Here is a 27249-nt window from a genome sequence, read left to right as displayed (position 1 = left end):
GCTCTCTAAGTGGTAGCTGTGGAGAGCAGCCTCCAGGCTTCGTCCTGAAAGAGTGTAAAGCAGCTTATTTTACCAGAGCTTGATCTTATTGGTATAGATTAAGGGAAAAAGAACCACACAGTGTATTTATAAAAATGTGTATTTATTATAAGACACTCACTAACATATATCTCATATCCGGAGATATAACACAATGCACGCAATACTTTGCAAATAAAACAGGTAAGTAGCACAAATACACAGTGGTCGCCAGGGGGGTGACCAAAACATTTACTAAAATTGTGGGATGAGTACCGCAAGTTAAGTTATGACTATACCCAGAAGATGTAGAAGTGCATGGGGACCGAAAAAACCACCCGAGGAATGTACCCAGGAACGCCACGGATGCCGTTTGCAGAGTGGGAACACAACCGCGTGCTCAATTCAAGTCAATGGGTAAATCGCAGTTACAATTTTAAAGGAGAGAGACCCTTTCCAGTGGACCCTGAATGAATGCCATGGAAGACAGGAGGTTGGAGAACTACCCTACCTATGGATACCCTAGAAACCAAGATACCTACATCAGAGAATTCTGGGTAATATCCCACTTTGTTAGTGTAGGAATCTGGCTTAGTATATAGTGCTCACTTATGTAAGTGTAGCAACCTGCACTGATCTATACAATCTTTAAGGTGATTTTAGTGGTCTTAGACAACCTTAGAAAGCTCTCTAAGTGGTAGCTGTGGAGAGCAGCCTTCAGGATGTATGACTAAACCACTACCACTTTAACAACGAATGCCTTAACCACGAAGGCTAAACCACTACCAAAGCCAAACCACTACGTTCTTTACAACGACTTACTAAACTACGAAAAATAATAGATTTCCATATTACCTGAATCTACCACTATGTTCTCTTAAACGCATGTTTGAAGCACGGTAAAAAAAAAAAATCTAAATTAAACATGTCTTTTTAATAAAACGTTTTTATGTATTTGACCTTTAATTATCTATCTTAAAAATCATTTTTTACAAATACGGACGAACTTACAAAAATACAATAATGTACGCTAAAAACAATAAAATATAAATCCATCATCTTTTTTTTCGATTTTGACTAGAATGCTAACTAAATTAAATTAAAATAACAGATAATTCACTAATTTAAACTAAAGTAAAAAAGCAAGTTCTTACAGAATTTTTTTTTTTTTTCAAAATGGATTGTTGAACATTTTTTATTTGGAAAATTATTTGACTTAATTTAAACATTTAATAAACAGCCATCCTCCATTTTATCCCCATTTCAAATGTGACAACCAGTCGCATTTTGCACAGAGCAAGATCGCATCTTTGAATAACAAACCAACAGTGCCATCTACTGGCCTAACACAGTAAATTAGAATAAAGACTAATGTTAACTTGATTGAATTTAGTTACCTTACATCCGGTTCCTAATTGCAATTATTTTAATATAATTACATTTGCATTTAAGATGAATTATTTAATTATTGACACTTACCTCTGGTTTAATAAGTCGTGGTTCATGTACAGTAATGGTTAAGGTGGTCCTTGTTGTGTACAGTAGTGGTTATTGAGGTCGTGGTTCAGGTAAAGGTCGTCGTTGAGGATTAGTTGTTTAGTACACTCGTTATTGATTCGTTCTTAAGGCCGTTTCCCCAGCCTACAGGCTTCGTCCTGAAAGAGTGTAAAGCAGCTTGTTTTACCAGAGCTTGATCTCATTGGTATAGATTAAGTGAAAAAGAACCACACAGTGTATTTATAAAAATATGTATTTATTATAAGACACTCACTAACATATATATAGATCTCCTATCCAGCGATATAACACAATGCACACAATACTTTGCAAAAAAAAATGTAAGAAACAGAAGTACAGAGTGGTCGCCAGGGGGAGACCAAACCATTTACTGAAATACTGGGATGCGAACCACAACTCAAGTTAAGACTACACCCAGCAGACGTAGAAGTGCATGGGTACCAAAGGAACGACCCGAGGTAAGTACCCAGGATCACCACGGATGCCGTTTGCAGAGTAGGAACAGAACTGCGTGCTCAATTCAAGTCAATGGGTAAGATGTAGTTACAATTTTAAAGAATAAAGACCCTTCCCTGTGGACCCTGAAGAAATCCCATGGAAGACAGAAGGTTGGAGAGCCACCCCACAAATGGATACCCTAGGAAACTGGTTACCTACACCAGGGAAGCCCACTGCATAGGTACGATGTGGCATCAGACTCCGCCGTCTGACTCAATGGAGGACTTCAGGAAGATGCTGTTGCGCGAAGAAGGTGAAACTGTCTGGTGGAACCCAAAGGTGGATTCAAGATGAGAAAAACCTGCAAGCAGAGGGGACAGAGTCTATGCCACTCAGGAGTGACCAGGAGGCATAGAAGGCAAATGCCAACCAATGTCGAGTGTTGCAGGAGAATTGAAGGTGACCTTGTAGCTGCAACTTTGTGGACCAGGCGACGCTGTGGAAGACCAGGAGCTGTTCACCAGCTCCTATCCAGAGATATAACACAATGCATACAATACTTTGCAAATAAAACAGGTAAGTAGCACAGATACACAGAGGTTGCCAGGGGAGACCAAACCATATACTAAAATAACGGGATGCGAACCACAGCTCAAGTCAAAACTATACCAAGAAGACGTAGAAGTGCTTGGGGACACAAGGAACCACCCTAGGTAAGTACCCAGGAACCCTACAGATGCAGTGTGCAGAGTGGGAACACGACCGCATGCTCAAATCAAGTCAAAGGGTAAATTGCAGTTGCAATTTTAAGGTAGAAAGACTCTATCCAGTGGACCCTGAAGAAAACTTGTGGAAGACAAAAGGTTGGAGAGCCACCACACCTGTGTATACCCTAGGAACCAGGATGCCTACACCTGGGAATTCTGAGGAATTTGCCGCTTTGTTAGTGTAGGAGGCTGGCTTAGTATATGCTGCTCACTTATGTAAGTGTAGCACCCTGCACTATTCCAGACCACCATTAATGTGATTTTAGTGGTCTTAGACAACCTTAGAAAGCTCTCTTAAGTGGTAGCTGTGGAGAGCAGCCTTCAGGCTTAGTTCAGGAGGAGTGTAAAGCAGCTTGTTTTACTAAAACGTGATCTTATTGGTATAGATTAAGAGAAAAAGAACCACACAATGTATTTATAAAAATATGTATTTATTATACGACACTCACTAACATATATGTATATCTCCTATCCGGAGATATAACATAATGCACAAAATCGTTTGCAAATAAAACAGGTAAGTAGCACAAATACACAGTGGTCGCCACGGTGAGACCAAACTATATACTAAAATAGTGGGATGTGAGCCACAACTCAAGTCAAGACTTTACCCAGAAGACGTAGAAGTGCATGGGGACCGAAGGAAAAACCCATGACAAGTACCCAGGAACCCCAAAGATGCCGTTTGCAGAGTGGGAACACGACCGTGTGCTCAATTTGAGTCAATGGGTAAGTTGCTATTACAATTTTAAAGAAAAAAGACCCTTCCCAGTGGACCCTGAAGAAACCCCGCGGAAGACAAGAGATTGGAGGCTCTCCCTACCTATGGATACCCTAGGAATCAGTATACCTACACCAGAGAATTCTGGGTAATTACCGCTTTTTTTAGTGTAGGAGGCTGGCTTAGTATATGGTGCTCACTTATGTAAGAGTAGCACGCTGAACTGATCTAGAGAACCCTTAAGGTAATTTTAGTGGAATTAGACAAGCTTAGAAAGCTCTCAAAGTGGTAGCTGTGGAGAGCAGCCTTCAGGCTTAGTCCAGAAGGAGTGTAAATCAGCTTGTTTTACCAGAACGGAATCTTATTGGTATAGACCAAGTAAAAAAGAACCACACAATGTATTTATAACAATATGTATTTATTATAAGACACTCACTAACATATATATATCAAAGCAAAAACTTGCGCATTTCCTTTCGGGCACCGGAATCCAGCACAACGACAAAGGTATTTCCTCCAAAATATAAGTAGCACAAAATACACAGTGGTCGCCAGGGGGAGACCAAACCATACACTAAAATAGTGGGATGCGAACCACGACTCAAGTCAAGACTATACTCCGAAGATGTAGAAGTGCATAGGGACCGAAGGAACCACCAGAGGTAAGTAACCAGGAACCCCACTGAAGCCGTTTGCAGTGTGGGAACACGACCATGTGCTCATTTCAAGTCAATGGGTAAGTCGCGGTTGCGATTTTAAAGAAAAAAGAACCTTCCCAGTGGACCCTGTAGAAATCCCATGGAAGACAGAAGGTTGAAGAACTACCCCACCCATGGATCCCCTAGGAACCAGGATACCTACACCAGGGAAGCTGGGTGCATCGGTGCAAAGTGGCGTCAGAAACCGCCCTCAGACTCAATGGAGGACTTCTATAAGATGCTGCTGGCGAAGAGGGTGAAAGTGTCCGGTGGAACCCAAAGGTGGATTCAAGATGAGAAGTACCTGCAAGCAGAGGGTACAGAGTCTATGCCACTCAGGAGTGACCAGAAGGGACGTCAGAGCAATACCAACCGATGTCAGGTGTGCATAAGAATTGACCTGCAGCTGTGTGGACCAGGCGACGCTGTGGAAGACCAGGAGCTGTTCACAAGCTGTCCCATGTCAGATGTCGAGAGCTAAATGGTCGTTGGCCACTGGGAGCACAACAAGCCTTGGCAACTGCAAACAATGTGACAAGCAAAGAATGTGCGGTGTCGGTACCAGCAAGGTCTAAGTGATTCACCACAATCAAGGGGAGTCAGAGTAGGCCCCAAGCAATCAGAGGAGCCCACTGTAGTCAAAGAAGACCCTCGAGAGGACCCACCAGCCAGAGGCACAGGAGTCGCAAAATGACCTTGAGCGGCTCAACAAAGATGCAGGCCCATGGTGTAAGGGTTGTGGTGAGGACAAAGATCTTGGCTGCAGGAGATGCTTGATGTGGAAGCTTCTTGAAGTCTGAAGATCTCTGAGGAAGAGAGTCAACAAGCCTTTGCAACAACAATCAATGCGGTGCACAGGGGTTTTGTTCCAGGGGTTACGACGAGGGATACTGACCTCAATCTCGGTGAGAAAACAGTGCAGGCCTCGAGGGAGTTGCAAAACCACAATCTGTGTTGCTGAGCCTTTCGGAGTCCGTGGCAGCCCTGGATCTGCAGACCGGTCAGCAGCATTGCGGTGCCTGCAAAGGCAGGGAAGTGACTACTTCACTTCAAGGGAGATTCCTTCAGACGTCTTGGATGTCCACAGGCCTTGTTAGGATCCTGTACGGAGCACATGCGCAGACATTAAAGCAGACTCGCAGGATGCCGAAACCAGGAGCAGCAGGAGTCTTCCCAGTTGCAGTCTTTGTGCCCAGAGCAAAGCCCAGCGAAGTCCAGAGTGCCCAGACTGTTGAAGATGAAGTGGTGTGTTGATCTGAATCTTGTCCCATGAAGAATCTAGGGATCCACCCACAGGAAAGCCCTTATGTACCCTAAGAAAAGGGTTTGGGTGATTCAGGGGTCCCTCCCAGAGGAGAGACTGGACAGTGGGGAGGTTACTTCCATGTCCTTTGTCCTGTTTCGTGCCAGAGCTCCCTGGACTAGTCTTAACTGGAGTATGCAAGGAGGGCAACAAGTGTGCCCTTTGTGCAATCTAAGTGGCACTGACAAGAGCCCCCACCCTGCCCCAATACACTAATCCCTGTCCGGGAGGTGGTCACACCTCGCTGTGACAGGATATCTATTGTTCTGCCTTCCCCTGGTCTAGCTTGGCTCAACAGGAGGGCAGAAACATGTCTATGGTCATCAGCAGCCATAGCTTGCTGTCTGGTTCTGGAAGACTGGTACCAGGAGCACAGAGGGCCTTCTGGAGGAGCTTTACAGTAGATGGAATCATACCTTTGACACCGTTTACAGTGTAGGGGTATGATTCCAACATGTTTGATTCCAAACTTGACAGGTTTCGTTACAGCCAGTTTCGAGATGGTCATTGTGTAATATCGCATGGCCACTTTATGTATCGTAATGGCGGATGCAGTTACAACCCGGAAGAATGGCTTTTGTGGATTGTAGGGGTGTCCTGCTCATGCAGGGGCACCCTCACACATTTATAACCGAGCACCCTGCCTTCAGGATTGAAAGGCCTGCCTTAGGTGTGACTTATAAGTTTTAAGTGCAGCAACCTCGGATATAAGGACACGTATATCTGTCATAAGTGGTGCTAGCACCAGCTTACACAGGCTCAATGGTAGGTCTGTAGTCTCAATTTGAATGGTCTCCCATGGGTATCACAGAACATGCTACAGCCCATAGGGGACCACTGGTGTTCCTATGCCCTAGGTGCCTTAGTACCATAGACTAGGGACTTATAAGTGTACATCAGTAGCCAATCTGGGGAGTACCTAAGTACTCACCATGTTGAATTTAGGGAAGAGGCACAGAGACTGGGGTCCTGATTAGCAGGATCCCAGTCAGACTATTCAGTAAACCATAATGACACCAGCAATAAGTTGGGGTTACCATAAAAGATGATCCTACTACTAATACTTTGATCCTAATACTTTGCTGCCTAAGTAATGGTCAAAATCAGTCTCCACTCCTATATCGATATGCTTTTAATCTCCTGTGGTCTTAAATGTTGTACTATTATCGTCGGGTTAGGTTGCAAGGGATATCCAATCACTTCCGTAATATGACTAAGGACTTCCTTCCAAAACAGGGTAATTCTAGGGTAAACCCACCACACATTAAGCGTATATCCAACCTCCCGACATCCCTTCTTTCAGAGCCCATCCGCATTATCATACTTATGTTTCAATTTGACTGTTGTGAGATCGCATCCCATTATTATCCTTTATAATATTTCTCTGTTCTACACGCTCTTGAATAATGATGGGATGAGATTTGTATTCCTAATGTCTTGTGTCAGGGCTCCATATACAACCACTTTGGTGCTTCTGCCAAGTCTACCAAAATAGCATATATATTAGAAATGAGCCCCATATGACCATCTCACGTAATGAAAAGCTTTTCCCAGGCACACCCTTCTATCCAGCATTCAAAGTCTCCCTTGACAAGTCCTGGAGTAAAATCTGTGTTAACCACCAATGGTGTAAAGGGAGATGGAAAGGAATTCAGAGCTTTACTATCATATTTTCATGACTGAAGTTCGGAGTAATAGCAGACTGGTGGTCTTGCTTTCTTGGGCAACCATTGAATGGCTCATTGGGCACGATTCATCACTGTGGCGTCCATATGAATTCCGTGGTGTTCAATTTAGTAAAGAGACCACTTAAAAAAAAATCAAAGCTGAGGCGAATCATAGTATTTCTTGTAGGCCCAATCCACCTGAAAGTTTGTGCCCTTTACTATTTTACATGCCCATATAACGCCATCGATTGCTCTTTGTCTATTCCCTGTATCAGATTCGGAGAGAGTCGGTGGGAATGCTCGAAAGTGGTAAAGCAGTTTCCCAAAAATATTTTGTTTTATCACTGCCACCCTGCCCATCCACAAGATAAAAACGTTGCTCTACTTGTGTAAATTATTAGTGATAGCATCAAGCAGGTGAGAGTAGTATGCCACATACAATAGGTGGTGTGTTGGAGTAATATAGACCCCTAGATATTACAATTTATTGCAGCCCACTTGAAGGGCGTGAGTTCTAGAAGTCTAGTTTTGACCTCTGGCGAAATACTTACAATGAGCATTTTAGATTTGCCTAGATTGACCTTGAATCCTCGTAGTTCCGCTTTGGATACCAAAACTTTCAAAACTTCATGGATTGAGCATTCAGGCTCTACTAGTGTTAGTAAGACATCTTCCATGAACAAGTATCTTTTATCTTTGTCATCTCTAATGGGCATCCCCAAGATGTCCTGATGCTGCCAAACAATGATAGCTAAGATCTCCATTGTCAATACAAATAAATGAGATGAGAGGGCTTCCCTGTCTTGCCCGACTTGATAGGTGAGTGGTCCATCATGTCCCAATAAACCGGACATTTGCTATAGATTGATTATAGCTACCCCATATCCAGGTGACCATGTTGGGGCAAAACCAGAATACGTCTAGCACCTACAAAAATAATATCTAGCTAACCTTATCAAGCGCTTTTCCATTGTCTAAAGAGAGGATCGCTAGGGGGATGTTCCTGAACTTAGCCTTTTCAATCAGATGAAGAACTCAGCAAATATTATCAGCAGCTTGTCTCCATGGAACAAGACCTGACTGGTCAAAGTCCATAAGGTAGGGCCAATGCGACCTATATGCGACCTCTAGCGGAGATAGTCCAGCCCTTTGGCGTGCGTATTGTCACCTACGCGGACGACACCCAGTTGGTGGTCTCTCTGGACCACACTGAGGAGCCGTCCAACACCCTGGACCTCTGTCTAAAGGCCGTTGCTAAGTGGATGCAATCGTCCTGTCTCAAACTTAACGGGGAGAAGACAGAGATTATGCTATTGGGTAACCCTCCTCCGACCATTTTGACATCAATTTGGCCCACCTGCCTTGGTGCTCCCCCCCCTCCCAAACCGCAGATAAAGAGTCTGGGAATCTGGCTCGATAAAGCGCTGGACTTCTCGGTCCAGGCTACCAAAACTGCCTCCACGTGTGTCGGCCTAATGAAAATGCTCCGCAAAGTACTCCCTCTGCTTCCTTTCCAGGCAAGGAGAATCATGGTTCAGGCCCTGATACTCTCCCGCCTGGACTATGGAAACGCGCTATATCTGGGTGCCCCGGCTTCAGTGACCAACAGGCTCCAAGTCACGCAAAACTGCGCCGCCCGATTATTATTCAACATCCCCCGCTGGCAGTCAGCCAAGAAAGCTCTAAAAGAATTGCACTGGCTCCCGATGGCTGCTAGAGCACAGTTTAAGGCTATGTGCATTGTGCACAAATCTTTCCATCGAACAGGCCCTGCCATCCTGTCCCCCTTAGTTGTGCCCTACGCTCCATCCAGAGCCCTTCGCTCGGGATCATTGCACCTAGTTACCACTTCTAAAATCAACAAAGCACGTTGGGGCGGCCGTTCCTTCTCCCATACTGCTGCGAGACTTTGGAACTCCCTCCCCTTAGCCCTCAGAGAAAATAGTAACCGGCTGGCTTTTAGGAAAGCTTTGAAAACCCACCTGTTTGCAAAAACGTGCTAGTCTCACCCTGCGGCCCGCCACAGTGATCAATTAAAGCGCTGCGAGGCCTCCGGGTAGTCTATGCGCTATATAAATATAATTTTTCATTTCATTTCATTTCAATGAAGCATTAAGGTACCAGACAGCATGTTTGCGAAAATCTTGATATCCGAATTCAAAAGAGCTATTTGCTTGTATTTATCAGCTGGTTTGCCAGGCTTAGGAATGAGAGTGATAGTTGCTATCGACATTTAGGGTGTAACCATTCGCGATCACAGAAAGGATTGAATAGTATTACTGAGTAGGAATCTGTTCGGGTGCAAAATGTTTGCTAAATTGATTGGTGAGACCATTTTCGGCGGACGGGTTACTCCATCACTGAGTGGCAGACATACAGTTCTCCAAAATATAAATCAAGTAGGATATAATGGGATTTATATTTTGGCGGATGGATATCCGTCACCATTGTGACAGAGTAATCCATCCTTGAGGTCTAAATCAGGCCCTTTGTTCATAAATACTTCAGTTTTATCAGCATTTGCACTAAGAATTTGACCCTCGTTACACACTGGAGACAGAATTGTGCCAGCCTCCTTGCATTGTCTAAGCCTCGATGCTAATAAGGAGCTAGTTTTATTGATATGTTCATCAAATCCTTTTTGTATATATAATAGATCTTTTCCTGCTTTCACCATAGCCAATAGGTCAATCTGACTTGTCTGCGTGATCATCTTCCGTTGAGCTTTTGGGGAACCTGTCTGTCTTATTGTCTAGTCGCGGCTTTCAGCTCTGAACCCAATGAGCTTTTGTAAGAGTGTCCTATCTCATGCTGCTGTTGCCCTATCCACTATGCAATTGCCCCTAAAGACTGCCATAGCATGTTAGGGGAGGCATTGTCCAGGTCATTTTCCTCAAATTACCTCTTAATTGCTTCCCTCAAAGCCTGCTGCATCAGTCGATCCTTAAGGAGGGTTTCATCAAATTTCCAACTATTCGTTCTACATTTCTCTTGCTGACTATCACCCTCCCAAACTATCAGTCTGTGCTCCAAGACCACTTTGCTACCAAGCTCAATGCAGGTTGTAATGCCGACCAATGCTGAGTGCCCCACACTAAAGGCCTGATTTAGATCACATGGGATATATATTTTGGCAGATGGAAATCCGTTCAGTTGTGACAGAGCAACCTGTCTGTCAATAGCTAAATCAGGCCCTAAGCCTATTTGTGAATAGGACCTATAGACATATGAGAAGAAAGTGTATTTCTGCACATCCGCAAGTTTAGCTCTCCAAAGATGAACGAGGCCAATGTCTGTCAGTATCTGCTTTGTCTCCTGGGAGAGCCCTCCCTGAGTATACCTGTCGTGGGGGTATCTATTCAGCAAATTTTGAAGTTCCCCACACACAAAATGTTTTCTGGTGCCAGGGTTTGATCTTAGTTACATGGCTAAGAATATATTGTTCTTGGCCTTGATTTGGAATATAGACATTGAGTATATCCAGACCAGGCCCTTGATGTCTACCCTCCAAATAAATATAGCTACCTTCTGTTGAGTCATGTTGGACCTGTAGTGCTTCTTAATGAAAGTGTTACTGTATCCGAATCATTACCCCCCACTTCCTCACAAGCCAAAGCCGCATATTAATGTGTGGGGCATAAGTGGCATTTCATAAGGGGAGTATCAGACATTCTAATGGGACTCTTGAAGACATACCACCTTAGGAGAACCTCCTGTATTTCCCTCCAAACTTTCTGTTGCTTAACCGGGGAATTTAATCCCTTTGCTTTCTATGTGACTACTTTAATCATTAAATAATAGAAAGGTTGAGATCCCTTAAACTGGATAGTCCCTCAGGGCTCTTTGCTAAGCCCGATCCTATCACTAACGGAAATCATAAAGGACTATGATTTTTCTCCCATATCTTACGTGGATACACAAATTATCATCTCGCTTTCTACACAAACAAACATACCTCTTCTCAACTTCATCATTGTCTCAAACGTGGCAGATTGGATGGCAGCAAGCAGCCTGGATGATGACAAAACTAAGGTGATTGTAGAATTGAGTAACCCAAACTGATGGATGGAAACGTACTGGCCAGAATGCCCTGGTGCTCAACCTATGCAAAATCAGAAGTCAACAGCTTTCCTTGACAATCCAAGCAACAAGTTAGCCGCAACTTGCTATGTGCCACTTAGAACACTGAGAAAGCTCCTAAGATGGCTACCTGGACCATTGTGCAGAATCGCGATGTATAAATAAGTTCGACACTGCATAAAGGAGTTATGGACACAATCATTTAAAAAGATTGTCATTACGACCAGAATGGTGTTTAAGGCTTCCCCCACACATGAGTGGTTAAAATGAGCCATGGGCTGGCCCTCGTTACCTTCTAGCCCCAAAAAATGATGAGTACTATATTTACAAACGATACAATTAAAGTCTCCGAACCATAAAATACATAAGGGCTGACTATTGACGGAAACTTGGCGATTTCCGCTTGCAAAGCCTCTATTACTTGGAAGCTAACCTTGTCAAAAATGTTATAGTACATGTTCACCAATAATAGGTCAACCTGTGCCTGGCCAGAAATCACTAGTAGTTGATACCACGGTGATGAACAGATAGATGCATTTAACTTTAACAGAAGCATATTTTACTGCAATAAGCACCACAATACCACCCTTGGCCATCCTGATGGGGATGGAATCGCTGGGACTCAAAAGGAGCTATACCCATTTATAAAAAAATCCTCTGGGGACTAAGTGTCTTGTAGTCATATTAAATCACTACCTCCAATGAAGCCTAACCAGTACCTGTTCCCTAGTTTTTTTTATGCAAACTCCTGCTATTTTTCATGACAAGATTTTAAAATACGTGGTTATGACTCCTTGCAGTGCTTACCCCAATATTACATTAGGAGATACATCAGGAGTACAGGTGGGAGGGAATAATGCCGCTACTTCGATCACCCCCTCATGATATATTTCCGATGGGACGTTACTTATAAGGTCAAAGTCTCCGACTTCAACCTGCTCACCTTCCAGGAAAGCAGAGTCTTGTTGTCAATCTATGTCTATTAGGCCAGAAAGGACTTCAAAACAGTTTGTCTCGTCAATAGGCTCTGGATGAGGAAAGCTGGACTGTTTAGGATGAATTTGGGCTTACCACTGATAAAAAATGGGACCTGTATTGGGAGGATATAGGAAACCGAACGAACATGCCCTTCTGGAGCCATTCTCGCCAGTTGCTTCAGTAAGGCATGTCGACAAAAAGTGCACGCACATGGGATCTTTGAAATTTAAGACTACACAATATCCCTCCACTGATTTCGATGTGTGGCCTAGCCATCTAACCTACGCGCCATAATGATATTTTCAATTATTTTCACCTGGCATCCTGTTTTTCTAATTCACCAATGGGATGATTTGTTTATAAGGCTGTTGACAATCTTCATGTTGATCTTACGGCAGTGACAAGACTCCTTTTAGTATAAAGGTATATGAAGTACTATTTGGGGGTAGGATAAGCAGATCTTGCACCACCTTCCCTTGATGGGGTGCATACTTTGTGCGATTGTGATTGGTAGCACAATGTCTGTCATTTTGCGGGTCATGACCAAGTGGATAAACCTTATCTTTGCTAACCCCCACCCCTGCTCTACTATCTTTCCTTATGGTCACTGTCTCCGAGGTGTCCCTTACACCTTGGGTAAATGACTTTTGTTGGCTAGGCTCAGACAACTTTGGGGTAGGCGATGGTATTGAGGGAGGATACTCTTTTTTTTGTGGCCAACTTCCTGTTCACTAGTGTGAATATTCTCATCCCTCCTTAGTTTACAACTTATGCTACGTTTGGATTTATCTTTTACATCATTCACCACAAAACGGAGCTGCTCTTCAATGCATCCTAAACTAACTATAATAGGCTTCAGGGCATCAGATATTAATTGGCTAACCCGTATGAAAAAAGAAGAATCCTCTGGCTCAGGAAGTGTCCCCCTCCCCACCCCTAGACTTAATAACACCCTCCTTTGATAAAGCTTACTGACTCTTTTTCAACATGGGGCACTGCCCCTTAGATTTTGTGCCCACCTCTGTCCTTTTTCTTTTCTCCCCAACGCTTGTGGCCGTGTGATCTCTCCGTCAGTCAAAACAGTGATTTTTGGGCTATTTACACTGACAGTTACAGATGCGTTTGTAGTGTCAATGATATTCACTGTTGGAAAAAGTGATTCTGGAGGCTAAAGTTCAGTTTACATGTAAATAGCCTCCTGTTCCCTGGTAAGATCTAGGAGAGATGGTGGTGGAGAAGAGACTAGTGATAATATTCTTTCAGTCAATTCAATTTCCTTACTAATTGCACCCACAGCTTTTTGTAGAAAACCATCTAAGGTTGAGCTCAAGGCTATTGGGACCGGAGTGTTTTTTCGCTCTACCCATGGATTCAATATTAATATCAATGAGCCACTTCCCTCGCCACGCAAGTGCCTGTTTTGCCCTTAACGTTTTTTTATGGTGTGTGTGTTTAAAAAAATACCTCTGTCAGCTACTTCAGCTCTCAACTGGCTGCAAAGATGGCTGAGTGGTGAAGCCTAGAGGGCAGACCCAGCTCAGCCTCGTCCGGCAACAGAAAATAAGCAAAATCAGGACATAAACATAAGTCTCAAATGGTCAACAAATCAATAGACTATAGGGAAACTTCCCTAGAGGTTCAAGAAAAAGTCTTACTCACCCCACAATTCAGAAGTAGACGTTATCAAATGGGACACTTTAAGACATACCACCTCTAGGAGAACCTCCTGTAGTCCCCTCCAAATTTTCTGTTTCTTAACCGGGGAATTTAATCCCTTTACATTCTATGTGACTACTTTAACCATTAAATAATAGAAAGGTTGAGATCCCTTAAACTTCTGGGACCCTCAGTGCTCTTCGCATGTTCTAGTCATTTTGTGCCTGGAGTACTGAAACTTCCTTTATTTGGGAAGTTTCAAGACTGACACGAAAAGATTACAGGGGATCCAAAATGCCGCCGCCAGCATACTTTTTGAAATCCTCAAATTTCACTCTGCCACTGCGGCCCTGGCAAGCCTACACTGGTAACCTGTGACTAAAAGAATACAGTTGAAGGCTCTATGCCCACTGAGCCATGTATAAAAAGGGCCCAATGTTAATCCAGAGACTCCTCACTTCTTACAACATCGCAAGAAGCAGCTATTTGCCTCACCCAGAGTAAAAATAACCACAAGTAGAGGAAGATCTTTTGCATTCATAGCCACAAGCCTTGGAACACACTCCCCCAGCATATTAGAAAAAGGGAGCCAGAGCTTTAATTCAGGAAATTTCCGCAAACCCATCTTTTCAACTAACTCTATTCATTCAGCCTTATCATCTGTTGCTAGTCTCAGCGCCCTTCTGGGTAGCTATGTGCTTTACCATACCCTATGAATAGAATAGAATAGAATAGAATAAATACTGTGTGCCTGTTGTGATATTCAAATCTAATTCAAAGAGGCACTGGGTCAGACTTGGTGTCACCTGTGATACAATACCATATTTAAAAACTTGGACTCCCTTCACTCCCCCCAAATCCCCAACACCTTCCTCTCCCGCAAAAACACCAACCTCGATAGGAAGAGGAACCAACACATCCCTCTTGCGCAATGTAGCCTGCCATCTCCCATCCCAGGACGCCCTCCCGGCTGCCTCCAGCCAGAGCGCAAACCTACATCTCTCATATTCATACAGTAGGACACCGGGCTGGACGGGTGCATCAGCTCAACAATTTGGTCCACCGCACTCGGACTGTCCCTCTGATAGAAGCACACAGGTTTAGGTTTAGGGATTTGTAAAACACATGGCTACCCACAGGCATCCCAGCGCTATAACAGGTAAGGGAGACTATCTGTGTAAGAATTAAGGGAACAGCCATGTTTTAAGGTTCTTTTTAAAAGACTGTTCATTTTCAGTCAATCGCAACCATGGGTCCATACTGTTCCAGAGTTTGGGCACCAGGTGTGAGAACGATCTTCCACCCCACCTTGATCTCTTAATTCTAGTAATGTTCATCAAGAAATTCAACCCTGATCTAAGACAGAGTTGAAGTAAATAGTGAGAGATCAGGGTACGTAACATGGCAGGCCTCTACCATACATGGCTCTGTGTGCAAGGCAGAGGGACTTGAATTTAATCCTGGCCTGAACAGGAAGCCAATATAGCTCCCTCAAGGATGCTCTTACTGACTGGAATCTAGGTATCTTGAGCAGTAGTCTAGCTGCCGCATTCTGTACCACCTTTAACCTATCTATAACATATTTGGGGGAGCCAAGGTATAAGAGTTGCCATAATCGAGTCTCAAAACTACCAAGGCTGTCTGGGAGTAGACTCAGAAGTTTCCTAATCATCCGGAGGATACGGAACCATGTATTTGCTAGTTTTTTGGCTGGCGTCTCCATGGTTCAATTCTGGTCGAGCCACATACACAGAATTTTTATGGAGGTTTTAGGGGTGGGGGGACCCCATTTTGCTGGCCAGGGGATCTCTAAGCATGGGCTAAAACTGCTGCCCAGAATCATAAGCTCGGTTTTATCCCCATTCAGCTGAAGACTACGGTCGACCATCCAAGTTCCTATTTTTTCCAGGCAAGGAATAAGTTGCCTTTGGTTGGAGTTAAGGGTATCGGCAAGTAGAGTTGAGGGCTTGAGCCTTGTGCCTCTGCAGGTGGATCCTGACATAGATTGTTAGTCTGGTGAGCCTTTCTTGGTCCAGAGGTTGGAGGAAGAATAGTACATGCCCAGTGAGAGCCAGTTCTGCTCTCTATACACCCGTAGCACACATGTTGCCGTCTTCAAAGTCCCTTTCCTTGTGTGTCCAATTTTCGAGCTGTCTGGTAGGCAGCATAAATATTCTCCAACCTGTCTTACAATTTCCAGGGGTGCTTCACTCCCCCCTTCATACGGGATTGTGGGCTCTCTCTTTGCTCCCTTGGTGGGCTATCATAGGTCCTTTCAACTGTACTTGGGCTGCTTCTCAATAGAGCCAGCAATTTCTGTACCTCTTCTACTGTGCAGATCATATGGGATTTAGAGTGTAGCTGAAACCACAATGCAAAGGGAAACATCTGCCAATTGAATATTTGTCTTCTATGAAGCTCAGGAGTCATTAAGGATAGCATGCATCATTTGTTCATGGTCACATGTGAAACATCCTAGAAAAGGTGAGGAGTATATTCTCGAAAAAAAATTGCAGATCTAATTTTTTGACTTCTCACATTAACAATGTCCTTTAGGTGGGAGGACCTCCGCTTAACTATAATGTTGCAGGGGCAGACACCAGGTTCGTCCCGTGGTGCTCTTTACTCAATGTGCCTGGATTATGGGAATCTCATGTAGTTGGCCCTCTTGTAGTACAATTTGGAAAAGAGACTTATAGTACAGGATGATGTCATCACAAACCTCTGTTCTGAAACGTTCTGGATCAGCACATTATCTCACCTTGATCCGTCTTCCAAATCTGTACAATTTTCTCAGAGTGCCTTGATTGCTTCAACCTCATTGGATTGGGAATCCAGTATGTTCTTGACCTCTTTACTCATGGCAATTATGTCATCTTCGTTGTTTGCCACCAGATCACCCATGCCTATATTTTGTTAGTCGCTTACGAGAGATCGCAGCCATCCTTTAGGACTTATGTATTTGTGTCATCGTGTTGGAAAGTTTATCATACAGGTCTCCTAGGCAAATGTTTAGATTCTTCTTTGTTATGGGGGTTCCCAACTCTCCTTGGTTGCTAGTCATCATGGAGCCTTGGTTTAATGCAGCTGAATTGCCATTTTGGGAGGCTGGTCTGCCTCAGGACCAGAGGATCCTCAGTTCTCACCAAGCCACTTCTGCCCCCCAGACTTACTTGGCATTCAACAGATCAGTAGTCTTGCCTCGTAGGGATCCTCCAGGTCGACCCATAAATTGATCTAGCCAAATCTCAGGGGCAGTAGAGTCAAAGGTATAAAGCCCATAGGACGTCATAGGGAAGCACAAGGAGGCATCTGTGCTATACAGGCCCAATCTGGGGAAAATGCAACTGAGCAACTGCTTGCATTTAATTTTTAATTGGATAAGTCCTATAGTTCAAATGTGGGAGGCAAGAATATAAATAAACAAGTCCCCACAGATCTTCTTGTATTCTGTGGTTAGGGATTGCAAGGCTAATTTAGTTGTATTCACCTTTGTCGCGTCTTTGGACAAAATGTCTACTGGAGGTCCTCTCTTCCAGTTAAGCAATCACTCTGTAGGCTGTAAGATGGCTGTCGTCATCATGTGTTCAGGGAATGAGCGCCGAGGACGAAAAGGCAGTCAGGAGGTCTCCCCTGTGGGTTCACCTACACATCGGGTGCTGTTTGTGGCTGGGTGCTGCCTTAGGGATGGTTTCAAGTTCACCTCTGCCAGGCCGCATGGGGAGCCTGGGGCTCATTGATCAGTCATCTTTCTCATCTGAGTGCAGGCTTCTAGTCTGCAGCTTTCTAAAGAATTCTGGCAGGATCCTGTAGAGGGGATTTTAGATTGCATTACGGGGGTTTGGACAGGATGACCATTTTGAACATTGTGGCCCGGCCTAGTATAAATGTTACACATATCCCTAAATATTTAAATCCCCCCAGAACTATTGGTATACTTTCTCTGTAACTCACCTCCCAGGGACAACCTGTTTATGGATAGAATAGGGATTTCTCCCAGTTGATGATATATTCCAAGTATGAGTGGAAAATGTGTAGGAGCCTGGGGATGATGTCATTAGGGTGCGACATCTACAAAAGGATATCATCAGCGTAGAGTGAGATTCTCACCTCCCAGTCCCCAAACCAGCAGGTCTTCCCAAATCAAGCAGGCCAGTGGTTCCAGCAAAAGCCCAAATAGCAATGGGGTTAACAGAAATCTGTGCCTCGTACCCCTCTCCAGTCCAAAAGGGGTACAATATAGTAATATTTACTTTAACTCTTGCCATATCTTGATGATAGAGGAGCTTTATCCACTGCCGAAAGATTGGCCTTTTACCCACTCTTTCCAACACTTCAGCTAATTATGTCCTCTCCAGAATGTTGAAGACTTTCGGGGTGTAAAGGTATAGCACGGCTGAGTCTTCTTGGTGATCCCTCAATCTGGTAAGGTTGCCATATAGGTGTTTGAGGTTCAGCCTAGTGCCCTTATGAGGCATGAAGCCCAACTGGTCCAGATGCACAAGTTTAAAGATGACCTGCCCTAGCCAAGTGGCCAGTACTTTCGCTAGGATTAAGCAGTGATATAGGCCTATAGAAAGGCACAACTATCTGCTGGTTTCCTGTCTTTCAGGACTTCCACTATCATGGATAACTGCTGGTCATAGGTTAACTGGCGTATTTCATTGGCTTCAAGGAACATCTGTCTCTTGTGCGGCGCTAAGCCATGCTTTTATATAGTTCTATTGGAAATTTGTTCAGCTCTGGAGCTTTCCCAGATTAATGTCTTTGATGGTCCTAACTATCTTACTTTATACTATATCTTCATCTAGTTCATTTGTTTCCTCTGGCATGAGGACCAGGAGGCGTATATGTTTGAGGAAGCCTCCTGTGTCACTTGATAACTTGCTCGTGATTGACCAATATAGGCCTTGATAAACTTACAATTTCTGCCACTGTTTCTATTTGCCCCTTGAAGGGCAGCTCCTTCTCTCTCTGTATTTTCTATAACACATTTCTATCCCTCTCTTGCTCAGCCATACAGGAACCTCCCTGGTTTATTGCCTACCTCATTTAGCCAGTACAGCATGGCCAAGACGGTGGTTCTCTCTTTATTATCAGCAAGGTCACCTTACTCTTGCTGTCGTAGCCTCAGTAATGGCCTATTTTCTTATTTAAATACTTTTGAAACTCCTGTTTGAGGGGTAGAATCCCACACCCTAGTTTAACAGCGTGTTTCCTCTTCCATTTCCTCAACCCGCTTAATAGGCAGATAGCCTCCCCCTCAGGACCACCATGTAGACTTCCTATGTTATGAGCTCTGAGGTTACTATACCCAAGTTTTCTTTAAAGTAGTGGACAGTGCCTTTTCTCAACTCCTGAGTGATGCTTCTATCTTTGAGGTACCATAGGTCTTGAGTCCAGGCCCTGTCTCTATCCACAAATGGGTCCTGCAGCTTGGCCCGCATCTGTGAGTAATTTGAGATCCCGTTCACAATCAGTCTTGTGTAGTGAATCTCCCAATATAATAATCGATATTTGATAAACTGTTGCATGCTCTGGAGTAGAAAGTCTTTTGTCATGCCCTGGGGTGCTAGTTGTCTAGATGTCAGATAGACCTTTGGCCCAGGAAATTACACCAAAGCAATCTCCCCTGCCCTTCCCTGTCATTGTGGGTATCTATCCTCCCCATCACTCACCACTAGATTGAAGTTGCCTAAAATTAGTACCCCGTCAGGTAGGCGCAATAGGAGGGTGCCCAGTGTCTCCAAGGTCTATGCAAAGAGTTTAGGTGCGACATATAGGGAGCAAAGGTTGATTTGCATGCCGTCCTAGCAGCCCGACTCTTCAACTTATCACCCTTGGACGTCGACCCATGTATGATGAGTGTTGACTTCTTAATTAGCAGTCCTACTCCCTTTGAGTCAGATGTGTGACCCAAATGCGCCAGCACTTTATATCCCCCTTTTCAGTGCCTCACAATTGTTTCCCTTCAGGTGTGTTTGATGTAACATTGCCACTTCAGGTCCCTAGTGTTTTAGATACTGAACCACTATGCATCTCTTTGTTTTGTTCCCAAGTCCATTTACATTCCAGGTCAAAGCTGTTAATTTGCCCCCTCCGCTGCATGCTATGTGTAGATATGTAGTGAGAAGCTATGCTTTACTCTTGATCTGCCCAATTGTCTGGCTTCCCATGTCTTCTGGGGTCTCTGAGACACTGGAGTGGATGCTGTCAGCTGAGACCAATGACAGCAGCTATGTGAATAACTCCCCTCCGAGCCACCCCATCTCCTTGTCCCTCCCTTCTACCTTGCTGTCTGGGCTTAAAACTACTTTGCCTCCCCAACTCACCTGTTGTGTCCTCTCTGGCTACAGAAGCTGTATTGGGAAACTTCTCAGCTTTGTCCTCCCTCCCCCATTCCCTGAGGCCACCATTTGTCCCTCCATCATTTCGCCCAGCAGAGCAGATGCAGGTATCTAACTGATAGTCCTCATCGTGTTCAGGTGCATTTAACATAATGATGAACCTCAACAAACTATGCCAACACTGTCTTCAGTCCTCACCAGTCCATCAAATAACACTAGCTAAATCTGGAGAAGAGCCCTCTCTTCATCCCTCACACATGGATACGCCTGACTTGTACATTTCTCCGAGCTCTTTGAGATAGGGAGTATCCCAAAACCACCAGCAAGATTAGCACACAGACAGCACATGACAGGGAAGGTATCTGTGAACACCCAGTTCAAGAACACCCAATAGGTGAAGTAGGAGTACACCCTTTCAGCAAGTCCACCAGATGTAACCCAGAGCTTGAGACTTTTTTTATTCTATTAGAAACGCAATACAAGTTTAGATGTCACATGATTACTTGAACAAGGCAACATTTTCAAACGCCTGAAGTATCCTCAGAATGTCCCCACATTTTTTTCTGAAGAATCAATAAAAAATTCAATTTCTTTCTGCACGAAAAGGAAAAAGTAGAAAAACCAAAACAATGGTAATAAAATACAAGAATGAGTTTGACTGCATTATGATACAAAAACCAACATTTGCCAAGTGGGGCATTCTAATTTCGCACCTGGAGCCTGATCACTCTCCAACACTATGCCTACAGTGCATCGCAACAAAAAATGATCGAAACTCTATGAAAATGTCTGGCTTTTAGGTGAAGATCCATCACTCACCTCAACAATGGACTTATTGCCTTTGGCAAACGGATCTGCAAACACGACGACAAAAAAGCAACTATACGCAGAAAAAAGAAGATGAAGATTTTACTGCAGTGGAAAATCAAGGACACCTGCTGCACAATGACATAATAAAAGAAGAACTTAAGCCTTGCATTTAAAAAAAGAACAGCATAAGAGACAAATGACTCAAAAGCAAAGAAATACAAGTTTGATATGAAATCAATCTGCACCCAACTTTAAGCCAAAAACGAAATGTTATTCCCTCTCTTCCATAGGAAATAAAACATTAGAATCTGAGTGACAACCCCCTTCATATACTAATCACATTGAAAGCTGTGATCTAACAACTTCAGAAGAGCATGATATTGAATGGACACATTCCTCATCCAAACTCCAGCAGCAACTACAGGTTGATTTCGAAAAAATAAAAAGTACTGACATTTGAACAAGACTTTCCACAAGAACAGAAGAAACAAGACCCTAAAATAGGAAGGAAGAGACAACTCAACCTTAAAAAAATAAGAGGCAAGGGGACTTCCTGTAACTATGTCCATCGCAAACTATGAGACTCTGCAGGAAATCTCTGTTATAAAATACAAGAAAATAAAAAAAGTTGTGTGAGAAAACTTGATCAAACTATGCCAGCACTGCCCTCAGTCCTCACCAGTCCATCAAATAACGCTAGCTAAATCTGGAGTAGAGCCCTCTCTTCATGCCCCGCACATGGATAGCCCTAACTTGTACAAGTCTCCAAGCTCTTTGAGGGAAGGAGTTTCCCAAACCACCGGCAAGATTTAGCACCCTGACTGAACAAGACAGGGAAGCAATCTGTATGAGCACTCAGGCTCAGCAGCACCCAATAGGTAATATGGAAGACAAATCAACACGCTGTCAGCAAGTCCAGCAGTTGTAACCCAGAGCTTGGGAGTTTTGTCATTCTATTAGAACGACAATACAACTTTAGAGGTCACATGATTACTTGAACCAAGGCAACTTTCTCAAACTCCTGAGGTATCTCTAGAATGTCCCAAAAAGTTTCTGGGCAATCAATAAAAACATTACTTTTTGCACAGAAAGGAGAAAGTAGAAAAACCAAAGCTATGGTATTAAAATTCAAAGATGACGTTGACTGCATTATGATACAAAACTCAACTTCTGCCAAGTGGGTCATACTAATTTCGCACCTGGAACCTGATCGTTTTCCAACAATATGTCTGCACAAAAAAAATCGAAACCCAATGAAAATGCCTGGACTGTAAGAGGTAGATCCATCACTCATCACAACAATGGGCTTATTGTCTTTGGGAAATGAGTCTGCAAATAAGACGACAACAAGCAGCTATAAACAGACAAAAGAAGATCAAGATTTTGCTGCAGCGGTAAATCAAGGAAACCAGTCGCACAATGATACATTAAAAGAAGACTTTAAGAAAATGAGGATTTTGCTCCAGCGGAAAATCAAGGAAACCAGACGCGCAATTAAACATTAAAAGAAGACTTTAAGCCCTGCATTAAAAGAAGAAATCTATAAGAAACAAGTGAATCAATGCAATTTGGATATGAAATCAAACCACAACCAGCTTTAAGCCAAAAACGAAATCTTATTCACTCCCTTCTGTTGGAAATAAAAAAATTAGACACTGAACCCCAACACCCTTCATATACTAATCACATTGAAGGCTGTGATCTGACACCTTCAGAACAGCATGATATTGAAGCGACTCTTTACTCATCCAAAATCCAACAGCATCCACAGGATGATTCGGAAAAAGTAAAGAAGTTTTTACAATTGACCTTGACTTTCCACATGAACAAAAGCAAGAAGACGCAAAATAGGAAAGAAGAGACAAATCAACCTTAAAAACAGAGTCAAGTGGACCTCCTGTAACTATGTCAATCGGAAACTATGAGGCTCCACAGGGCGTGCCTAATAAAAAGCATAAGAAAACTACAGAAATGAGTGCAAACAACCTTCATCAAAATATGTCAGCACTGCCCTTAGTCCTCATCAGTCCGTCAAATAATGCTGGCTACATCTGGAGAAGAGCCCTCTCTTAATCCCCCGCACATGGATAGGCCTCACTTTGACAAGTCTCCAAGCTCTTTGAGGGAAGGAGTATCCTAAACCACTAGAAAGATTAGCACACTGACAGCACAAGACAGGGAAGCAATCTGTGCAAGCACTCAGGCCCAGGAGCACCCAATAGGTGAAATGGAAGAAAAATCAACACCCTTTCAGCAAGTCCACCAGTTGTAACCCAGAGCTTGAGACTTTTGTCATTCTATCATAAGTGCAAAACAACTTTAGAGGGCAAATGATCACTTGAACCAAGGCCACATTCTCAAACTCCTGACGTATCTAGAGAATGTCCAAAAAATGTTTTCTGAAGAATCAATAAATAATTGCTTTTCTTTCTGCACAAAAAGTAGAAAGCAGAAAAACCAAAACAATGGTATTAAAATACATAGATGAGTTTGCCTGCATTATGTTTCAAAAATCAGCATTTGCCAAGGAGGGCATTCTAATTTCTCGCCTGGAGCCTAATCGCTATCCAACAATATGCCTACAGTGCAACACAAAAAAAGAAAACAGTCAAAACCCAATAAAATGTTTGGACTTTTAAGAGAAGATCCATCACCCACCTCAACAATGTACGTATTGCTTTTGGCGAATGAGTCTGCAAATATGACAACAAGCAGCTATTAACAAACAAAAGAGGCTGAGGATTTTGCTGTAGCAGAGAAGCAATGAAACCAGCCTCAAAAGAATACCTTAAAAGAAGACATTATGCCCTACATTTAAAAAACAGAATTGCATAAGAGACAAATGACTCAAAAGCAAAGAAATGCATTTTTTATATGAAATCCAACCGCACCCAGCTTTAAGCCTAAAACAAATTATTTCCACCCTTCCATAGTAAATAAAAAATTAGGAACTGAGCCACAACCCCCTTCATATACTGTTCACATTGAAAGTTGTGATCTAACAATTTCAGGGGAGCATGATATTGAACTGACACATTCCTCACCAATCTCCACCAGCATCAGCAGGATGATTTGGAAAATGTAAAAAAGTATTGACATTTGAACAAGACTTTCCACATGAGGACAAGCAATGTGATCCCAAACATCAACCATTAAACAAGACAGTCAAGTGGACCTCCTGTAACTAAGTCTATCACAAACTATGAGGCTCCGCAGGGCATCCCTATAATAAAGCACAAGAAAACCAAAGAAATAAGTGTGAAAAACCTTCATCAAAATACACTAGCAGTACCCTCAGTCCTCATCAGTCCATCAAAAACGGCTAGCTAAATCTGAAGGAGAGCACTAACCCTTTCAACAAGTCCACCAGCTGTAAGCCCAGAGCTTGAGACTTTTGTTAGACTATTAAAACAGTAATAGAACTTTAGAGGTCACATAATTACTTGAACTAAAGCAACATTCTCAGTCTCCTGACGTATTGCCCGAATGTTCAAAATATGTTTTCTGAAGAATCAATAAAATATAGATTTTCTTTCTGCACAGAAATGTAGAAAAATCAAAACAATTGTATTAAAATACAAACATGAGTTTGACTACATTATGTTACGAAAATCAACATTTGCCAAGTGGGATATTCTAATTTCGTGCCTGGAGCCTGATCGCTATGCAACAGTATGCCTACAGTGCACACCAAAGACAAAAAAAAAATAGCTTAACCCACATGCAAATGCCTGGACCTTTGAGGGAAGATCGTTCACCCACCTTAACAATGGACTTTATTGCCTTTGGCAAATGATTCGGTATATATAACAACAACAAGCAGCTATGAACAGACCAACGGACTAAAAACGATGGGGATTTTGCTGCAGTAGAAAATCAAGGAAATCAGCCACACAATGTTACATTAAAAAGAGGAGTGTAAGCCCTGCATTTAAAAAAGAATTGCATAAGACACAAATGAAGATGGATATATACTGGGTAAATTAGCTTTATGTATTTAATACTTTTTTTAAGGCACATATATCTAGAGTATGATGTGCTAATATGTACATTGATGTTGTAGGTAATAGTGGTTATGGCTAAAGCCCATGGATAATGACTGCTATCTGAGCTCTCCTACACGGATTGAGCGTCGGCACAATGTTGCACATAGAAGGACATGAGGACCTTTGGACTTTTAAAAAGTAAAGTCTGATGTCTCTGTTGGTGTGGAGATGCCCTACAATATTCTCCAGAAATTAGTCATAAAATGGTGTCAACATGTGCAATTCTACACAATATAGTGACTCAGAAAGAATTGGAAGTTCGGATGTTTGAGTCAGAGTCTGAAGAAGAGGGCAAAGAGCCATCAGCACCTCAACAAGACAATGACTCAAGAACAGCCCAAGGCAGCGTACGCCTCGCTAATGTAACAAATAATTATTTTACAGGGTAAGTTATAAATGTACAAAATCATTTTAGCATAAAAATACAAATGCTTTGCAGGTGATAAACCATAGTCTTGCTTTACTTTCATATATTGTAATGTATGTAAGCAATGTAATGTAGCATTAATCTGTGTCACAAAATGTAAATTATAAGGTACAAAAAGTATAATATGTGTGCTATATAATAATATAGAATAAAAGGTATAACATGTGTGTTGTTACCCTAAATACACCCAAACAATGACAAATAAAATGTCTACATTTTGAATGTGCCACGAGCAGATATTGAATCTCCTACATTTCCCTCAATAGCAGTACGATTCCTGGTTTCACAAACAATCATGCTATCCGTGGCAACATGCTGACACTTTCTGCTGCTACTACCTGTGTGCCACTTGCAATCTGTTATTTTTGGAATGTTTCTACAACATTTGTATTTTGATGAGGCCTCATACTTCTTCCCTGCTGTAGTGGCCAATTTCAACTTGTAGGCTGACAGTACGCCATGACAATGTAGATGTGGCATGTACAAGGTAATTAATTGACCTACTTAAGAAATCAATACGTACAGAGTGTTGATGGTTCCTACGCTATTGACTCATAATATCAATGCGAAATTTGAGCCGGTGGTTTCCACTTCTTGGAATCAGCATGTAATTGTCAACATCAGCACTTATGGCCTTCTGCCATATGGTGGTGCTGCTAGTACAATTTACAGTTGAGCGCAAGAACAGTTGATTATTAACTGAATTATACATTAAAAATAGTAATAACTGCTGCCTAAACCCTTCTCTTGGCTTTGGGGGACTGGAATAGTTAGAATTATCACACTTGTAGGAGGGTGATGGTTAGTAATTGTCTTTCTACTGTCACTTACTGCGCTGACATGGGCAATGGGTGATGCAAACTGCAGTGGCCTCCTGACAAGGGCCCAGTGTTTATTCTTTTACAAACTAAGCACTGCATAATATCCTGATTCAATTCAATACATAGAGTCGTCTTCATTGCATCTGTCAAACTATCTAGCTTTTCCTTCATGGAAATCTGGGTCCAAGCAAGGTTATGTCAAATTTTTTGAAAACTAAATGCAATGATTTTCTTTATGTTTGTCTTTTCATTCCAGGTACTGGACCTTAAACATTGAGGCGTTCAAACCTCCAAAGAGAAGCACATTTTCGTCACTATGAGCAGTTCACAGAATTTGTTAGGATTGTGTGTTGGCAACATGGCGAGTGCGAGCTCCACATCGACCGGAGTTGTCTTAGCTTACCTTCAGGTTCCTGGGTGATACTGTGTGTGTTTCTTCCACACACGTCTTGTACTAAATGTGTATGTTCCGTGACTCTGTCATTCATGTATTCCGCTTAGGGTGCTGTGCCCTGGCTATGAAGATTAATTGGTCCGTGAAATTCCTCATGTCCCCCGGCTTCTGACACATCACTTCCATGAGCCTGGATATCTGTTAGAGAATGGAATCATGATTAATAAATTTGTGGAACTCAAGCTAATGTGTTTTCACTACATCGACCATGATACACCATAGAAATTCACTGCTGTTTTAATGTACACTAATATGCTCATTCCATTCCCTATTTATATATACACAGGAATTAAAAAGGTTGTATAATGTATAAGCGTTTTGACACTGTCTAACCACATATATTTTTGCATGCAACAATGCTATCTTATACTTACCGTGAGAGGTTTCTGGATTTTCAGATGTATCAGTTGTACTAAATCCATTGACTGATTCGGATTCCAGAGTCGTTTTTACCAGTTCTTCTATTGCAGTTGGTTTGGGGCAGTGGGGGAACTCCTCCA

At 42.8% G+C, this 27249-nt stretch overlaps 1 long non-coding RNA gene across 1 annotated transcript in view; it reads left to right on the top strand.

Moving 5' to 3' along the window:
- Window positions 1–26915, top strand: part of LOC146859958 (uncharacterized) — a 171884-nt gene extending 144969 nt beyond the window's left edge. The window contains exon 3 of the long non-coding RNA XR_014978745.1: window positions 26552–26915. This is a non-coding gene — a long non-coding RNA (uncharacterized LOC146859958). The remainder of the gene's footprint in view (window positions 1–26551) is intronic.
- Window positions 26916–27249: the final 334 nt, after the last annotated feature.

Source organism: Triturus cristatus, chromosome 3_1 (genome assembly GCF_964204655.1).
Source record: "Triturus cristatus chromosome 3_1, aTriCri1.1, whole genome shotgun sequence".
NCBI lineage: Eukaryota > Metazoa > Chordata > Amphibia > Caudata > Salamandridae > Triturus > Triturus cristatus.
Note: the sequence above shows the minus strand (reverse complement) of the source record. Positions and strands in the feature narration are given on the sequence as shown.